The sequence below is a fragment of the Pseudorca crassidens genome, chromosome 11 (genome assembly GCF_039906515.1).
Source record: "Pseudorca crassidens isolate mPseCra1 chromosome 11, mPseCra1.hap1, whole genome shotgun sequence".
Lineage (NCBI taxonomy): Eukaryota > Metazoa > Chordata > Mammalia > Artiodactyla > Delphinidae > Pseudorca > Pseudorca crassidens.
This window is the reverse complement of record NC_090306.1, coordinates 384,551-402,500: the sequence shown is the minus strand read 5'-3', so window position 1 is coordinate 402,500 and position 17,950 is coordinate 384,551. Positions and strand designations below refer to the sequence as shown.

At 49.4% G+C, this 17,950-nt stretch overlaps 1 protein-coding gene across 30 annotated transcripts in view; it reads right to left on the bottom strand.

Annotated features, from left to right (window-relative positions):
• The window catches only part of MICAL3 (microtubule associated monooxygenase, calponin and LIM domain containing 3), a 178,404-nt gene extending 171,357 nt beyond the window's left edge, over positions 1 to 7,047 (bottom strand). For 14 of the 30 annotated variants that reach the window (XM_067755915.1, XM_067755914.1, XM_067755910.1 and 11 more), the window contains exon 1: positions 6,886 to 7,036. The gene's annotated coding sequence lies outside the window, so the exon portion shown is untranslated. Of the gene's footprint in view, positions 1 to 6,885 lie in introns of all 30 variants that reach the window. The other 16 variants (XM_067755926.1, XM_067755930.1, XM_067755929.1 and 13 more) reach the window with 6 other exon arrangements.
• Positions 7,048 to 17,950: the final 10,903 nt, after the last annotated feature.

Sequence of the window (17,950 nt, the reverse complement as noted above, 5' to 3'; positions counted from 1 at the left end):
GCAGCTGCTCAATAAACATGTGCTAAGAGGAAGCCCCAGCATGAAGTCAAAGCTCTTAGGTTCCGGCCCCTCTGTCCCCGGGCTCCCTGAGGGTGGTCGAGGTCCAAGGAGTCTTTGGGCCCTGCTCAGCCCACTGAGGCACACAGCGTCCAGTGAGTCCTGGGGTCCCAGGCACACTGCCATCTCTCCCATTTCTCTCCCTGCCCCATACTGCCTTTTTCTTCCTTGCTTCCTCTTCTTTTTGCTCCCTCAACATGTCACCTTACAGCGAGGTGATTAGACGCACAGGATTTGGAGTCATCCAGCCTCAGCAACTTATTTAAGGTTACGGACCTTAGCCTCTCTGCAATAGTTTCCCTGGTGTGAAGCAGGAGACTAGACGTGGTGCGTGCACATAAGGCGCTGGGCTGTGTCCGGCCCACCGTAGCGCTTGGTAGGTGATGGCTACTCCTATATAATTACCCAGGGTACCTACTTGTCTAAGGGTGCTTAAAAATGCCAAAGGCAGAAGGTTGATTTGTTTTCCCTATGTCTGCAAGTCTGGTTTTGACAAAAGCCTATCTGCTTTGGAAACAAACTGAAACATGACCATGTCACTAGTTAAAATACTTCCTTTTCCTTTTTCACAGGGAAACAAATGACTCTGACCAGTCACGACCAAACTGGGTAAAAGGTTCTGTTCCAAACAGTGGTTAGGATCCCACACTACCTCGTTTAGAAAAGAATAAATAAATTAAATAAAAATCATCCATAAAGTAGTTGAGCTAGGGCAAAGATAGGGTTTGTGCGAGCTCTAGGTTTTGGGAATCAGAAACCCAGGCCAGGCAAAAAGGTAGAGGAGGGAAGGGGAAGGGTTTCCTCAGCTTTTCAGACAGCAGACCTGTAATCAACCCTCTTTCCAGATCCCATGGCCCAGCCACTAGGTCCCCGAAGACTACACTGTCCTAAGTGTCCCTTCTGGGAAGCCCACCTGTGTTCCCCTCTGAATGCTTCAGAATTACCTCCTCTGACCCTGCCCCCTTTTTAAAGGAATATGCGAGTTAACCTAAACGCACCTCTCCTGTAGCATTTCAAATAGATAACTCAAAAGTGAAGAGAGGGACAATGTGAAACAGTGCAGGGAAGGCTGGAAGAGAGGAAGGGCTGACGTCACCCCATGACAGAGGTAAGTCAGCTGCCCTTGACTGGTCCGTGAGAGCACAACTCCAGAACCGAATGCCTGAGTCTGAATGACGCCTAAGTCCACCTTTTCTAACGGGACAATCACTGAGCTCTCTGTGTGCAGGAAACAGGGGCCATCGCAGCACCGACCCGCTCAGACGGCCAGGAGGACTGAGAGCGGTCACCATGCACCCACTCAGAACAGGCCCGGCACACAGCTAACGATCTGGACGCGGGACTGCAGACGCCACCGTCGGGATGCTACTCTCCCCACTTCTCTTCCTCTGCTACTCACAGACCCAGCGTTGGCAATCACAAGGCAGCCTGGTCGTGGGGGTGGGTGCTGTGAGGAAGGCAGCCAGGAAGGTAGCCGGGACCTTTGTAAGCCGGCCTTTTGTAGCCCGGGGACAACCTGCGTGGAGGTTTGTTGGTATAATCTGGGGGGCGGCCGGGGCTGGAGGAAGTATTGCCTGCCCTTGGTCTTCCCTCTGGGCTGCTCTGCCCCTCTCTCTCCCAAGCTCCAGCACAGAGACAGGGACTCAGGCCTCCTCCATGCTTTGCTTAAATCAGCAACAGAAAAGAGGCAGGGCAGGAGACAGGGCAAAGCCGGGACCAACCAAAGTTTCACTCCGCCTTTCATGTAGTTATTTGCTTTAACAGTAAGGAAAAAATCAATAAAAGCTACTAGTTAACCACTTGACGGAGTACTGTTCCTCTCCTTCCAGAGTTAACCAGACCGGACCCTTCACTAGGTCCCTAGGTCAATGGTTAAACAGGCCTCTGTAGACCCGCCTAACGCAGAAAGACCACTCTCCCGGTGTTCATCCACACACCCACACGAGCTTGTCCGTCCTCCGGCACAGACACTGTGGAGGCACCGCTCCTGCCAGGGACCTGACCCCTTAGCAGAAGCTTCTGCCCTTTGTCTTCCATCTTTCACCAGGGTACAAACCAACAGTCCTACTTCTTCTCCCTTCTTTAATCTGATTGTCACCACTTTCTTTTTTTTTTTTTTTTTTAACTCGTGGCAATTTTCTCTTCTGTGTGAAACTTGACACTGACAGAAAGTCAATGAACTGCAGGGTTTAGCGGGATAGTTTTCCTGTCCCCCCTCCCCACTTTCTTGATAACAATGACCATACACCTCAAGACAGCTAAAGCCCACACCAAGAAAACAGCAAGTCATGTGCAGCTGAGCCCCAGGGGGCAGGGATGTTGTTCTGTCCCCTGGTGCGTATCACGCACCTCAGAGCCCGATGCCCTCCACCACCACACGCCATTCCACAGGTTCAGAGCTGAATTCTGAAAAGTGGAACCAAAGGTGACAGAAGGGGTGGCTGGAGGAAGGGGAAGTCCATGGACAGTTTAGGTGAATTTCCCAACAATATCCCCACCATTCCCACAATGTACCGCATTATTTGTGGAAGTTAAAGACCAAAGAAGAATCAGATTTTCAACTCTGCCATCTAAAGCAGAAACTGAGAGCCTTATTTACTGCACAGATTCTAGCCCAAGTGCCATGCCTCCAGGTTTACAATTTCAACCTGCCACGTAAGTTAAAAAGCCTGTGTACTAAAGGTGTCCCCTGGGTTAGAATATCACAAATTTCCTCCGTCCACAAACCATTTCAATTCTCTCTATCCCTATTCTCCCCATCTGGCCTCATTAAATATTTCACACTCTCCAAGTAAAGATCGTTTTCAGCTCTATTTTTCCTAAACTAATGATCTGTCTAAAGAATGCTTCTGGTCTAAGAAAAGCCCAGAATCTTTTCTACTATTCTACTTCAATGAAAAATAAAGCCCCCAGGGACCTCCCTGGTAGCACAGTGGTTAAGAGTCCGCCTGCCAATGCAGGGGACAGGGTTCGAGCCCTTGGTCCAGGAAGATCCCACATGCCGCGGAGCAACTAAGCCCGTGCACCACAACTACTGAGCCTGCGCTCTAGAGCCCGTGAGCCACAACTGCTGAGCCCGCATGCCACAACTACTGAAGTCCTCGCGCCTAGAGCCCGTGCTCCGCGACAAGAGAAGCCACCGCAATGAGAAGCCCATGCACCGCCACGAAGAGTAGTCCCCGCTCACCGCAACGAGAGAAAGCCCGTGCAGCAACAAAGACCCAACGCAGTCAAAAATAAATAAATTTATTTAAAAAAAAAAAAAAGAGAGAAAGAAAACTAAAGCCCCTGTAAAACCACAGCCCATCAGACCCAGAGAAGCAGCAGCAACAGGTGTCAGGGACTCTGCCGTCTGCTCCCCAGTCTCCTCTAAAGCATGCAGGTTAGGAGCACACACTTCAGAATCAGCCCAGCTTTGAGTGCCAGCCCCGCTTTCTGTCACTGCCTTGACCTGGGTCTCACCAAACCCTTGTTCATGTAAAACCAGGGAAAATAAACGTCCCACCTTGTACACTGTCGTGGGGAAGAAATGAGGTGATGGCATAGGCTCCCACACATAAGCACCCAACAAATGCTAACTATTCTTAGCTATCTAGTAATCTAAAAAGCACAATGGTCTGGTGTCTTTAAGTTTTCCAGGTTCCAAAAAAAGAGGTTTTTTTTTCCCCTACAAACTAATCAGTGAAATGCCACATGGAAGCAACCTAAGTGTCCATCGACAGATGAATGGATAAAGAAAATGTGGCACACATATACAATAGAATATGACTCAGCCATAAACAGAAATGAAATTGAGTTATTTGTAGTGAGGTGGGTGGACCTAGAGTCTGTCCTACAGAGTGAAGTAAGTCAGAAAGAGAAAAACAAATACCATATGCTAACACATATATATGGAATCTAAAAAAAAAAAAAAAAAAAAGAATCTAGGGGCAGGACAGGAACAAAGACACAGACGTAGAGAATGGACTTGAGGACACCGGGAGGGGGAAGGGTAAGCTAGGACGAAGTGAGAGAGTGGCATGGACATATATACACTACCAAACATAAAATAGATAGCTAGTGGGAAGCAGCTGCATAGCACAGGGAGATCAGCTCGGTGCTTTGTGACCATCTAGAGGTGTGGGATAGGGAGGGTGGGAGGGAGACGCAAGAGGGAGGGAATATGGGGATATATGTATACGTATAGCTGATTCATTTTGTTATAAAGCAGAAACTAACACACCACTGTAAAGCAATTATACTCCAATAAAGATGTTTAAAAAAAAAAAAAGAAAGAAATTCCATAAGAAGGAAAACTCAGTTGAAGCCCAATTCAGGCATCAACTCACTACTTAGAACAAATCACATCACCTCCATTTCTTCATCTATAAGGTAGGAAAAACACACTGCACTAAACTTGATGACCTCAGAGACAAAAACAAATCAATGATAACAGACGATGAAAAAGCTTTCACTTCTTCAAAGAAAAGCAATAAATAAATCCAGAGTACGATTATTATTAAAATGTGACTCCCAATATTATGGGACATACATAAACCATGGTGCTACTTACTCTTTCAAGAACATTGGGTTTGACAGCCTTTTAATCTGGTCGCATGGAGCCTGGTACAAGCAGGAGGGGGTACATGTAAACCCCAGTTCAGAGGCAGAGCCCACAAATCTAGGACTGTGCCCTGCCTGCTGGTCAGGTGTCACTCACTCTGGGCCATTTCTTACATCCCGATGCCAGGAGAAATTAGGAAGAGTTTATGGTTCCGCCCGGACAGGTTAAACCAACGACAACCAAAATCCTTACCCACAGGACTTCTCAACAGACCCAAGAAAGGATCCACTCTGACCATTTATTCACCTGTGTGAGCAGTGTAAGACCTCTTCCACGGTGTACACCATCCTTTCTGAAAAAATGCACACATGAGCTGGAAGGAAGAGCTCAATTTTTTCTTGTTTGATATTTACTTCTAGGTCTGGAGGTTTGAGTTTCATTTTTAATGTACCATAAAAATTTTGGTGTGAGAGCTAGGGGTTGGGATGGGACGAGGAGTGGGGAGGTTGGGGGACTAGTCCTAACTTAAGAAGCGAGCACGCAAACAAGACTGCATCTGATTTCATCATCCATGGGCCTCCCAAAACCAGACAGGAAAGAACGTCACTCATGGTTGTTAAACATCTACTGTGTGTCAGGCATTGCACTAAACACTTGGTGTACGTTACTCCAAAGCCCGTTTTCTTCCCAACACCTAGAACACCAGGGAACAGCAGTCACCTGGACCATCCCAGGTGGGGAAAACCCTCACAACCAAGCAGTCGAGTTCCAGACATTTCAAAGGTTAGTGCTGTGAACACAAAAAGGAGGCTTAGCTAGGAACCAGGTCCAAGTTCCCAAAGATTCTTTGCAAGAGGAACATCTAAACCCTGTTTCTCCTATAATTCTAGAATTAACTCATGGTATTTAACATACTATCCAAAAAGTTAAAAATTTTTTAAAACCTGGAGCACAAGAAGCATTCACTGTAGGGCCACAACAGCCTGAGTCAAGTTTCTGACCAAGTCCGTTTGAAGATCAAATAAGAAATTCATACTAGCCTCTTTTTTATCCCTTAGGCCGCACCAAACGGCACGCGGGATCTAGCTCCCCGAGCAGGGACCGCACCTCCGGCATTGGGAGCGCGGAGTCTTACCCACGGGACCGCCAGGGAGGTCCCGGTGCTATCCTCTTGAGCGACCCTTACAGATGTGCTTACAGGACAGCCACCGAAACAAGGAACTGGCATCTGTGTGGCCAGGTGGTGACGCACACAGCCCTCCTGCTGGCCCCGCAACTGAAGGGTCCTGCTCCCTACAACACCCGCCTCATCCGCACCCTGCGGTGCGATCCAAACGACTGTCTCCCTGGCAAACTGTCACACGGATGGGACTTGCAAAGTTTACACGCCATCCCTCCATCCACAACCCAGAAGATGAGAAGGTGGTAAGCCTTGAAGAAACACTGCTCCCAAGACACCTCCATGTCTCGGCACTAAGCCCTGATGTCGGCGGTCAATGCTGCCTGCGGTAAGGAGCCACCTTAGACCTCACACGCGGGGTGCAGGGCTGGGGACGCTTTCCCTGAACTGAGTGCGGAGGGGAATCGGGAGACGAGGGCGGTCCGTGCGCCTTAGGGGACGAGGGGACACGGGGGGACACAGGCGGACAGGGGCACACGGGAGATGGGGGACCACGAGGGGATGGGGACACGGGGGACGGCGGTCACAGGGGAATGGGGTCACGGGGGGATGGCAGACACAGGGGATGGGGGACACGGGGGACAGGGGCACATAGGGCACGGGGGGACACGGGGGGACAGGGGCACAGGGGGGATGGAGGAACACGGGGGGGATCGGGACACGGGGAGATGGGAACACGGGTGGATGGGGGACACGGGGGGATGGGGGGCACGGAGAGACGAGGGGACGAGGAGAAGGGGAATGGGGGACATGGGAGGACCTGGAGGAAAGGAGGGACAAGGGGGACACAGGATGGGGGACACAGGATGGGGGACACGTGGGGACCTGAGGGGACGGGGGCCACGGGAAAAACGAGTGGTCAAGGCCCCGCCGCGCCCGCGCTCCCCGGCGCGGCTTCTCAGCGGCGCGTCCGCTCGCGGACTCGCGGGCGGCCTGCGGGTCTCCTCGTGCCCGGCCTCGGACAGCGCCCACGGCAAGCGCGCCGAGCCTCCCGCCCGCCGCCCGCCGCCCTGGACCCGGGCCCGCCGTCTGCTCCGGGGCCGCGGCGGCCAGAGGGAGGCGCCCGGCCCGCACGGGTCCCGGCCCGGTCCAGAGCCCGTCTCACCTCCGCCGCATGCCTCAGTGCGCCGGCGTCCTGGCAGCAGCCCGCAGTCCCGCACCTCGGCCCCTCGACCCTACGGCCGCGGCGTCCGGCGCCCCAGCCCCGCGGCGACCCCGCTACAGCCAGCGCCTCACCCCACGGCCGCTCCTCAGCGCTCGCCGTCCCGCGCGGGCTGCACCGCGGCGGCTGCTGAGGTAGCAGCGCTGCCGCCGGGCGGGGCGGGCACATGTGAGGGCGGGGCTGCAGCCCCCGGGGCGCGACCACCGGACCCCGGCCTCGGGGCGCCGACATCACCGCGCCTCCGGAACCCGCTCTGCCTCCTATCCCCAGGGACGCCGTCGCTACCCGTAGGCTCAGACTTTGCCAGAAGCTCATAGTTCTATGCAGAAGGTAAGGAAAGGAGCCGCCGCCACACCCTTCCTCCTCTCCACCCCTTCCCCGCGGGTCCAGTGGTACATTCCTCAAAGCCCGCCCCGAGGGTCCAGGGAGAAGCTGATTGGTTGATAACCTTAGAAGGGGGCGAGGAACCGCGCGAAATGGCCAATGGAAAAGGACGGTGGGCACATCAAAGCAGGCCAGATGGGGAGGAGAGAGGGTGCGATTAAAGGGCACGTATTCGTTGCGCTCAGTAGCCGCCGCACAACACAACTGGAGTTTTCTTTCTGATCCTATCAAGAAGGGAAACAAAGAGACTGGGGATCCTCAAGTTTCGGGATTAGAGAGCGAAAAGAAAATATGGAGAGAACTGAAGCAGATATCTGTGTGTGCCTTTCGGTAGGTTACTCCATCTTGGCCTCAGTTATCTAATCCAATGAGGATATTGGACTAGAACTGATCTCTGATGGTCCTTCTCATACTTTGCGAGCCTATGAGCCTTTGCATGGGATTAGCAATATTTACATATGTGCTTCAAATTGGGGCATCTTCCTAAAGAGCTTTGCTTGAAAATGAGTAGACTTTCAACCAAAGTTGAAAGTTGACACCAGTTCCTTGATATAGACGGTATTAACCTCACCTTTTGTCAAGACAAAGTCAATATCCTTTCTGGGTCCCTTTCTTAAAGCAGAGCATTCTTCTTCTATGTGGAGAACCACATTCTCCCCAATAATGTATACTCTTCCAAGAGTCACCTCCTCCTCTTCTCTCTTCCTCCATGTAATCAGACAAAGCTTCAATTAATAATTCATTCGCCTGTTGAACTGTCCAGAATCCCTGGCTTCAGCAACAAGTCTTGCTGGTCAGGCATCATCAGAGTTGCCAAAGTGCTGGTCACTACCTCAGGTCTGCAGCAGCCATTGAACTCTGCAAGGCCCGTGAGGCTCTCAGTCTCACTGCCTGTCAAATTCAAGACTTCAACATGTCCTGTAAGGGTCCCACCTGCTCTGTTTTAGAGCTTTACACAGGCAGCAGGCCTACATTTTGGTACCAAGCCTAAGGCCAACTCCACCTTCCTTTTTCAGAACTTTTCAACCTCCCATCAGCTGCTCACCCTGCACCCGCTCAACCCTCTTCCAAATTGTATCAGGTGTTTGGGGCACCCTTAGTAGCTCCACTCCCCAGCCAGACAACTCATCCTCCAACTATGATGCAAAGAGTTCTAGAAAGTCCAGTTCCTCCATGAAGCCTTCCCAGACGGATGAACAGAAGCTGCTGGCTTATAGAGTTCCCACTTCTACTTTGTGCTCCCCAAACCCTGATTTTCTGCCCTACTATGCAATTTTTATTGACATATATACCTCTCTCCTTCATGGACAGTAGCAACAGCGGCAGCTGCTTACATTTATTAAATGCTTACCATGTGCTGGGTACTGTTTGGAAGTGCTTTCATTTCAGCCTCAGGCAGACTTGGAGAGCTGACTTGCCCAAGTGCACGAAGTCGGGGCCTAACTCCAGTGCCTACCTTCACAGCCCCCACAATGCAACGCTATCTCCTATTTCTTAAGAACCAACTGCATTCTGTACAAAAGATAATGTGATACACCTACATCGTGTTTTACATTGATCTCTATACCTATATCATTTCAGCCTCAAAACAATCACATCAGGACGGTTAGGAGCAGTTTGTTACAGCCGAAGCTGCGTGTAGGCCGATGCATTTGGCTGCTGTAACAACACTGGTGAATAAGGCCTCTGGTTTTCCAAGTTGAGGATTTTCCCCCTGCAACACCTGCTCCCTGAGGGAACACAGCCTTTTTATATGTAACAAGTAGAGAGCCATTATAAGCAAAAAGGGAACAAATACAAAATAGCAAACTGTGGGACCAGGAGCCTGGTACAGCCAGTGCTCACAGTGGGCAAAGCCAGCCAAGAAGGACGGACGGTGAGAAGCACCGTGCATTACACTTCACTGGTTTATTGGTTGTACTTCGTCAATGAGATCACGTCTTTGACACATCTGGCAAATTCAATAGCAAAGGGCAACAAAAACAGCCCCCAACTGATTCTGCCTGGAGACAGAATCAGCCCCACGCCCATGAGGAAGGGGCTTCTACGTACAGGGTTGCTGCCCCCAATTCGGGGAACTTTCTAATTTGCCATTTAGTGAAATACCCTGCTCCACTGACAGTCGTGATGCGGCCTGAAAACACAAGCTGGGCTAATGATTTCCTTCTTTTTAAGCTGCTGAAATGCCCCCCAGGGATGGACATGCCAGCCAAATGGCCTGGGAGCCAGTGAACTTTTAATATTGATCGAGAAGACGGCCATCCTGAAGCCAAGTATTTCCAAGTCGCTCTCTCTGCCTGGCCCAGTCCTAGTCCGTCCAGTTAATTTCACTCCCATAGCTCTCCTGTCTTTCCTCATCCCCAGAGAGCACAAGCATTTCTTGGGCACCTACTGTGAGCAAACAACTGTCAGGTTGTGTGAGGTTGTCCTGATGGATCGCCCATGAAGCCTGTACCTACGGGCTGGATGAGTGTGGAAAACATCAGACCCCCTTGGTACGGAGTGGATCGGATCAGCTCCTCAGAGGCGTGTGCCGGGATTCCATCCCCAGCTAAACATACAAGCGCATGTCGGAACGCCCCTGCCCTAGAGCAGGACGAGCACAGGACTGAGTTCTGGGAGAGGGCCGGGGTGGGGAGAGGGCGTGCGTGCTCGGGAGGAAGGTGGAGAGACAGAGGATACCCAGAAATAACTGGACACGAACCAAACAGCAGGGAGGAGGATGCCAGTCCATAATCTGGCCATTGGAAGCACTGTGGTGTGGTCTTCCTTTTAAGAAAAAGAAAACTTCTGATTTCCAAAGTAAAACATGCACATCATTTAGAATTTTTTAATAGAGAAAAGTACAAAAATAAATAAAATAAAATTTAGCCATTCCTCTTACTGGCATCTCTGTTACAATTTTGTTTTGATTTTTGTGGTTTTTTTGCAGTACGCGGGCCTCTCACTGCTGTGGCCTCTCCCATCGCGGAGCACAGGCTCCGGACGCGCAGGCTCAGCGGCCATGGCTCATGGGCCCAGCTGCTCTGCGGCATGTGGGGTCTTCCCGGACCGGGGCACGAACCCGTGTCCCCTGCATCGACAGCTGGACTCTCAACCACTGCGCCACCAGGGAAGCCCCTGTTGTTTTTTTTTAATAATTTTTTTTATTTAAATTTATTTATTTATTTATTTATTTTTGGCTGCACTGGGTCTTCATTGCTGCACGCAGGCTTTTCTCTAGTTGCGGCGAGCGGGGGCAACTCTTGGTTGCGGTGCGCAGGCTTCTCATTGCGGTGGCTTCTCTTGTTGCAGAGCACAGGCTCTAGGGCGCGCAGGCTCAGTAGTTGTGGTTCGCGGGCTCTAGAGCGCAGGCTCAGTAGTTGTGGCATGCAGGCTCAGTAGTTGTGGCTCGGGGGCTCCAGAGTGCAGGCTCAATAGTTGTGGCGCACGGGCTTACTTGCTCTGCTCGTGTGGATCTTCCCAGACCAGGGCTCGAACCCGTGTCCCCTGTATTAGCAGGCAGATTCTTAACCACTGCGCCACCACGGAAGTCCCTTATAATTTTGATATATGCTTTTTCCTATACTTTTTTGTGTGTACATGTGTATGTATCTTCTTTTTTTGTATGTATCTTTTTTTTTTTTTTTTTTTTTTTTTGGCAGTGCCTTTACCCCACCAGGGATCTAACCCGTTCACTCTGCAGTCTTAGCCACTGGACTGCCAGGGAAGTCCCCTTGTACGTATCTTTTTTAAAAACAAAATTTATCAGGGACTTCCTTGGCGGTCCAGTGGTTAAGACTGCAGGGGTCACAGGTTCGATCCTTGGCTGGGGAACTAGATCCTGTGTGCTGCAACTAAGACCCAGGACAGCCCAATAAATAAATAAAAATTGATCAGGGGCTTCCCTGGTGGCACAGTGGTTAAGAATCCACCTGCCAGTTCAGGGCACACGGGTTCAAGCCCTGGTCCAGGAAGATCCCACATGCCACGGAGCATCTAAGCTCGTGTGCCACAACTACTGAGCCTGCACTCGAGAGCCCGCAAGCCACAACTACTGAGCCTGCATGCTACAACTACTGAAGCCCGCGCGCCTCGAGCCCATGCTCCGCAACAAGAGAAGCCACCGCAATGAGAAGCCCGCGCACCGCAACAAAGAGTAGCCCCCGCTCGCTGCAACTAGAGACAGCCCGCGCACAGAAACGAAGACCCAATGCAGCCAAAAAAAAAAAAAAAAAATTGATCAAACTGCTTTGCAATCTACTTTTCTCCTTAACAAGACCAGGAATTTTCCCATGCCATGTAGATTATTCTAAAACATGATTTTAAATGGCTGCATCCTATGGTTATACCTTAACTTACTTAACCAAGATTCTGTTTTTACTCATTAAGATTATTTCCAATTCTTCATTATTATATGTAACTTCAAGGATTATCCATATATGTAAATGTTTATGTATTTTTATGATTAGTTCCTAATAATTCTAGAAATAGAATTGCTTGGTCAAAATGCACGTACATTTTTTAAATGTCTCACATATATTGCCAAATGGTCTTTTAGGAAGTTTACACCAGTTACGTTCCCACCAGCAATGTGTGATGTAGCTATTTCTCTGAACCCTCACCAGCCCTCAAGATTTCTTTTGTAATCCTTGCCATTTGACAGATGAAAAACAATATCTTGTTGTTTTATCATAGTGTATTTTTAATCCATCAAGGTAATAAATATGTATCTTTCCTTCCAAGTCCCCTGGAACTTAACAGCAAAATGAGTGTTTCCTTTTTCCCCATTCAACCACTCCTCTCCCAAATCCCTGAGAACTGATGTAGAGATCAGAGTAAAATCTGCTCAAATAACTAGACAAACCCAGGGCCATGTCACCTGAACCAGTAAAAGAAGGTAGTGGAACAGATGGCTCAAAACAGCACATACACCATAAATTACAACTGTGAAATTGGTAACAAATCCTTACACAGAAACTTTTTTAGCTATAAAAGGAGATCAGTCCTGAGTTATATTTAGCACTGCCTAATACGAAAATCTCATTTCTTCAACAACACCCAGTTCTGTGACGGGGCATCCTCCATACTGAGTGGCTAATCCACCCAATATTATTCTCAACTCCTGCCTAACTTCTTGTCCCTTGACTTTGTTTTTGCTTAGTGGTTGCCTCCACAGGATCTCCTCCTCTCTGGCCATCAGTAGCCTAATTTACCATTGAAGAATTTACCCCTCCCCCATTCCCAGTGTGGTTTGGTCAGGATTGAGCACAATCCCACTCTGGACTTGATGTGGGATGCAGATAGCTCTGGGAGCTGCTGGCAGCCATTTTGGGCCATGAGGTAGAGCCTGCATCAGAAGGAGTGGAGTTGAGAAACAGAGAGAGAAGCTAGGTCTGGTCAAATCTGTAAGCCCTGACTCAAGCCTCACAGGAAGCCAGTGTGTGAAACGATACATTCCTTCTTTTTTTTTCTTTCTTTTCTTTTTTTTTAAACTTAAACCAGCTTTGGTCAGCTTTCTGTCACAAGCAAAGAATGCTGAATGAAACACTGCCTGTGGATGGATTCCATGGTCCAATAGGAACTCAGTCCATTCAATCCAAGCATTCTAAACATCACACCCATTACTGCCACTGGTTCAGTTTATCATGACCCCAGGGGTGTTCAGATCCAAGGTAAAGCCAAGCTACGTGGAGACTGAAGGCCCCAGCATGCCTGGATGGGCTCAGAAGCCCACCCCATCCACCCGTAGCATGAGAGAGTCAAGAGGGAGGAACAGGGTGGTACAATTGGATTCCTGGGCTACATCCGTTGTCATGTGGACCTACTGAAGACACAAAGGTCCGAAAAGCTCGTTGTCCTGCCCCTCTTCTATACTGTGGGCTGATGTGAAAGCAACCCAGTCTTCTGCAGAGAAGCTAAGAGGATCGTGGACTGGGATGTCCCAGAGCTGGAAGACATCCTGGGTTCTGGGGTTTATCCTTAGGCTAACAGGTAAAAAAATCAGAAATCTTCCAACTAAATCTTTCTAACTAATTCCTTGATTGGGTTGCAAGTTTCACCCTGCCAGGAGAAAGGAAATTTAAATGCAACTTGACAAAATTCCAAAGCTACTTCTGCATCACTTTTTCATAATACAATGACAAAACATTGAGAGGTGTCTCCCCTAACTCACTGGTATGTACATTCTGTAGTAGCCAGAAATTCTGTGTAAGTACAAGTGAGCAAAATCAAGATGGGAGTCTATGGAAGATACCTCTAGTCACCAAAGCCACTGCAAAATAAAATCTAGAACCACCACATTGTAATCATGACCAAAAGAGAGTTTCCTGGAGCCCTGTTGTAACGCGCAGGAAGACGCTTCCCTAAGCGAAGCCACACCAAGCGCTGGAAAGCCTCGAGGAAACAGAAAATTTGTGAACAGGGTTTTTCCGGACTTATATCTTCATATACAGCCACAACTAAGAAAAATTTACCAAAATAAATAAATAAATAGATATACGTATTCATGTATAGGCGTAATGTGTATAGAAATATATATATATTTCTCTGAACACAGGCCTTGGGGCTCCACCTACCATCAGACAGGACTGAAGGCTACCCGGCTGCAGAACTGAAACAAACTCGCCTCGTGACTAGCCCCTTCCCCAGTGAGGAGCGAAAGAAGCTCTCTGTCCTTCCAGTCTGTCTTTCCTCTGGGGCTCAAACACATGCTCTTAAAAATAAAAACATCAGCTTCAATAGTGCATGAGGCAAAGGTCAAGCTCGGCCCAGCTGGGTTATATTTGAATATGACTTGTTTCACACAGCTCTGTTTTCAATTGTGAAAGAGAAAAGAATGAAAAGAAAGGAGTGGAGGGAGAGAGGAGACAGCACATGACACTGTACGTGTAGGAATCTGATAATAACAGACAATGCTCTGATAAAGCCTCGGAATGGAGCTGACACATTCGAGACCACTGGCACACAAGTCAGTGTTTTCAGGTTTAAGAGGAAAACACATCCAAGTGCATCTGTCTTTTATGGGAAAGGAAAAGATGTCAAATCTGCCTTTGCCTGGGGCCTAGTAAGGGCACATGCAGGACCCCAAACCCCCTTTGCTCCTATTTGAGATCATGGAACTTCTGTTTGATTTCGGCCTCTGATTCCTTCGCATTCAATCATCACGAGTGTCTACGATGGACAAGGCACTTGTCTGGGCACTGAGAGCATCCCCAGATCAACAGGACATGGGGTCTGCCCTCAAGGAGCTGACAGTGGGACAGGGAAAGTGAGACATGCATAGAAAAGGGTCTTTGCCAGGTGGAAATTGCTATCTCGTGAGAGTGAGAAGGCTCCCATTCAAGAGCTCAGAGAGGGCTTCCCTGGTGGCACAGTGGTTGAGAATCCGCCTGCCAATGCAGGGGACACGAGTTTGAGCCCTGGTCCAGGAAGATTCCACATGCCGTGGAGCCACTAAGCCCGTGCGCCACAACTACTGAGCCTGCGCTCTAGAGCCCGCAAGCCACAACTACTGAGCCCGTGTGCCACAACTACTGAGCCCATGAGCACTGAGCCCGCGTGCCACAGCTACTGAGCCCGTGTGCCACAACTACTGAAGCCCGCGTGCCTAGAGCCCATGCTCTGCAACAAGAGAAGCCACCGCAATGAGAAGCCCACGCACCGCAACGAAGAGTAGCCCCTGCTCGCTGCAACTAGAGAAAGCCCGCGCGCGGCAACGAAGACCCAGTGCAGCCAAAAATCAATCAATCAATAAATTCATTAAAAAAAAAGAGGTCAGGGAAAGTTTTGTGGAGAAGGGGCTATTTGAGTGGGCCCTCAAAAGAAAGAGAGAGAGAGGTGTTCCAGGAGTTGAGCCTCTCTAACTCGTCCCCGTTCCCACATGCAGAGAACAAGCAGAGGTCCTCCTGAAGGACCACCTCCCTGCCCCAGGCAGAGGTAGGTTGAAGGGTTAGAAGGAAAGGGAATTTGAAAGGGTAAATATGAACATGCTGCCATCTCAGTGAAGAGAGGGATTGGGTGGGGGGGCTTTTAGATTACCTTAGTTTTGCTCATTTGTGCTCTTTCATTTCAGGAAAGAATGGACTGTGGAACCTACTTTTGTAATGAAAAAATATGTACGATTTTAACATAATAGCCCAACCCACCACCACCAGCCTCTCCCCACCGCCCCACCCCACAGCAAAAAAAAAAAAAGGAAAAGAGAAAGGGAATGAGAAGAGCATCCATGTCTCTCTCTATATACGGCCTCCTGCTTGGAAACCCAGCCTAGACACATCACCATGGCGCACCCTCAGACGCTAGTCACAGCAAAATCACAGAGGGGAAACCTATAAATAGTCTAGGCCCCTTGGGCCAGATGCCCCCAACCTTATCTAGAAGATAACTCCTGACCATGAAAATGAAAGCCCTGAGGCGACAGCGGGGGCAGGGCGACAGCTGACTCCCCTCCCCTGCCTGCCTGTCGGGGGCCAGGCCAGGGCAGAGCCGCCCTAGGGGGTTGACGCCTCAGCCTGCCTGGGTGGGGTTGGGGTGGGGGTGGGTGGGGGTGGGTGGCGGGCCCACCTCCTGCAGGGGCACCTCAGGGTGCACCGCAGGCATTGTTCAAATGCCACCTCCCGGTGCGCCACAGCCTGACACATGGGGAGAGCGCTAGGCCCCGCGGTTTGGGGTCCACAGCTGCTGGCCTGAGGACTGCCACCAGCAAGAGCTCATGGGCTATTCCTTTGTGCCTGGTCCAGGGCTGGGGCGCTTGACGCGCTAGCTCCGGGGGGACGGGGGCGTCTGGGGCTCTTGCCAGTCCGGCGTGCGGGCACTCTCGCGGGGTAACAGTACCCACAAGTTCTTTTGTGGGCGGGCACGTCACGAGGCACCCTGAGCCGGCCAGGCTGACTTCTCTCCCTGGGACTTGAGTGTTAAGCAGAAAGGCACAAGAACTGAAAATAACGGACTGATTCATCCCGTCGCAGATACCCTAAAGAAGGAAGATGGTATCTATCGCTCTGCTCTCTCAACCCCCTTAGCTGCCCTGGGTCTTATCCTTCCCGAGACCTGGCTGTTCACTTTTCTTTCCGTTGTGTGAGTCAATTCATATTCTTCCGGTAAATGTCCTCCATCCTTCCCCAAAGTTAGCCCTAGAGTCTACTTGCCATGCTGGCAACCAAAAACCCCCAAAAGGTATAAGTTCTAACCATCTTAATAACCTCATTTTGTCATTATTATCCCTATTTTAATATAAGGTAATTGAGCTTCAGAGAAGTTAAAGAAAACTTGCCCGAGGACACATAGATAACGAGAGCCACACTCAGAACGTGAACCCAAGTCGTCTGGCTTGGAGGCATGCAAGAGTGTGCGTTTTGTCATGAGAGTAAAACGAGCCCAAATCCCCACTTCCTTGGTTTCTGCAGAAAAACCCTGATCACATTAGTGTCTCTGAATTGCAGGAAACCTCTCCAGATCAGAAAAAGGGGAAGATGACACTCACGTCACAGAGCTGCTGAGAGTTTGATCCTGGGCTTCTGAGTGGACCCAACGACGAGGTTTTCTCTCTGTGTCTCTCACACACTTTTGTTTATGGGGTTTCCCCCATAACTCTGTCCCCTCCTGTGTCCTGGTGTGCTGTTCCTGGAAGGCCTATCAGAAAACGCAGACACCCTCAGGGAAGGGGCGTAAGGGGCACGTAGATACGCATAAAATCTAAACCTTCCACTGAACATGCCTTTGGAGGGAAGAGAACAAGAGTTTCCATTCCTCTTGAGGACGATGAACACACAGAGACACTAAATGTTTATCTCGAGCTTACACAGAAAACCCAAAGGTAAGAGGGGCCCAGGAGTTATATGCCCGGCCAGTTGGTCTGAAAATTCCAGAGAACAGGTGTCCCAAGTTGCTGGTTTTGAACCCGCCCCTCACTTCCCCTCTTTCCCTACTCTCTTTCCCAACTCAAATAAATCATGTAAACAACCACACTAGGCAAATTTCTAACAAGGTTTCCCCAGACCCCTGTCCATTACACCCCTTATCTCTCCCTTCAGAGCTGTGACCTACTTAAAATATTCTTATAATTCTTTGAATGGCGGGAAAGTTCCCAAAGACGTGCTCCCTATGATGGAAAAATTAAAGTTCCCTTATAATATACAGTTAAAGAGAAAGTCTTACTTCCACTAAGATTTCTGATGCTTCTTTAGAGATAAATTCAAGTTTTCCCAGGATTGAGATTGTGAATAGTCTAACGAAAAGATCAGTCGGTCAACAGATATTCACAAACTACCTGCCTTAAGCAAGGAATTTACCAAAATTGACACTGGTTTACAACAAGAGTGAAAAAATCCACACAGCATGAAGTTATTCCACATAATTTTGACTCGTGATTTTTCTGGTTTTTAGGGCCAAGAAAACGACAATCTACATTGTAATGTGATAATTTCTGGGATTGCTTTTCTTCTCCTGTACATTCATTTCTTCCAGTCTGACAGGTTTTATATACAACAGCAAATCAATTTTTAAAACAATAACCCATCATTTTAGCAACTTGAACATGGGAATTTATCTTCCACAGGCATGAAGGTTATTGAAAGTTACAAACATGGTGTGCTTGCTACTTTGTATTCTATTGTACATTTTATCATAAGTCTTTCCTTGTTTC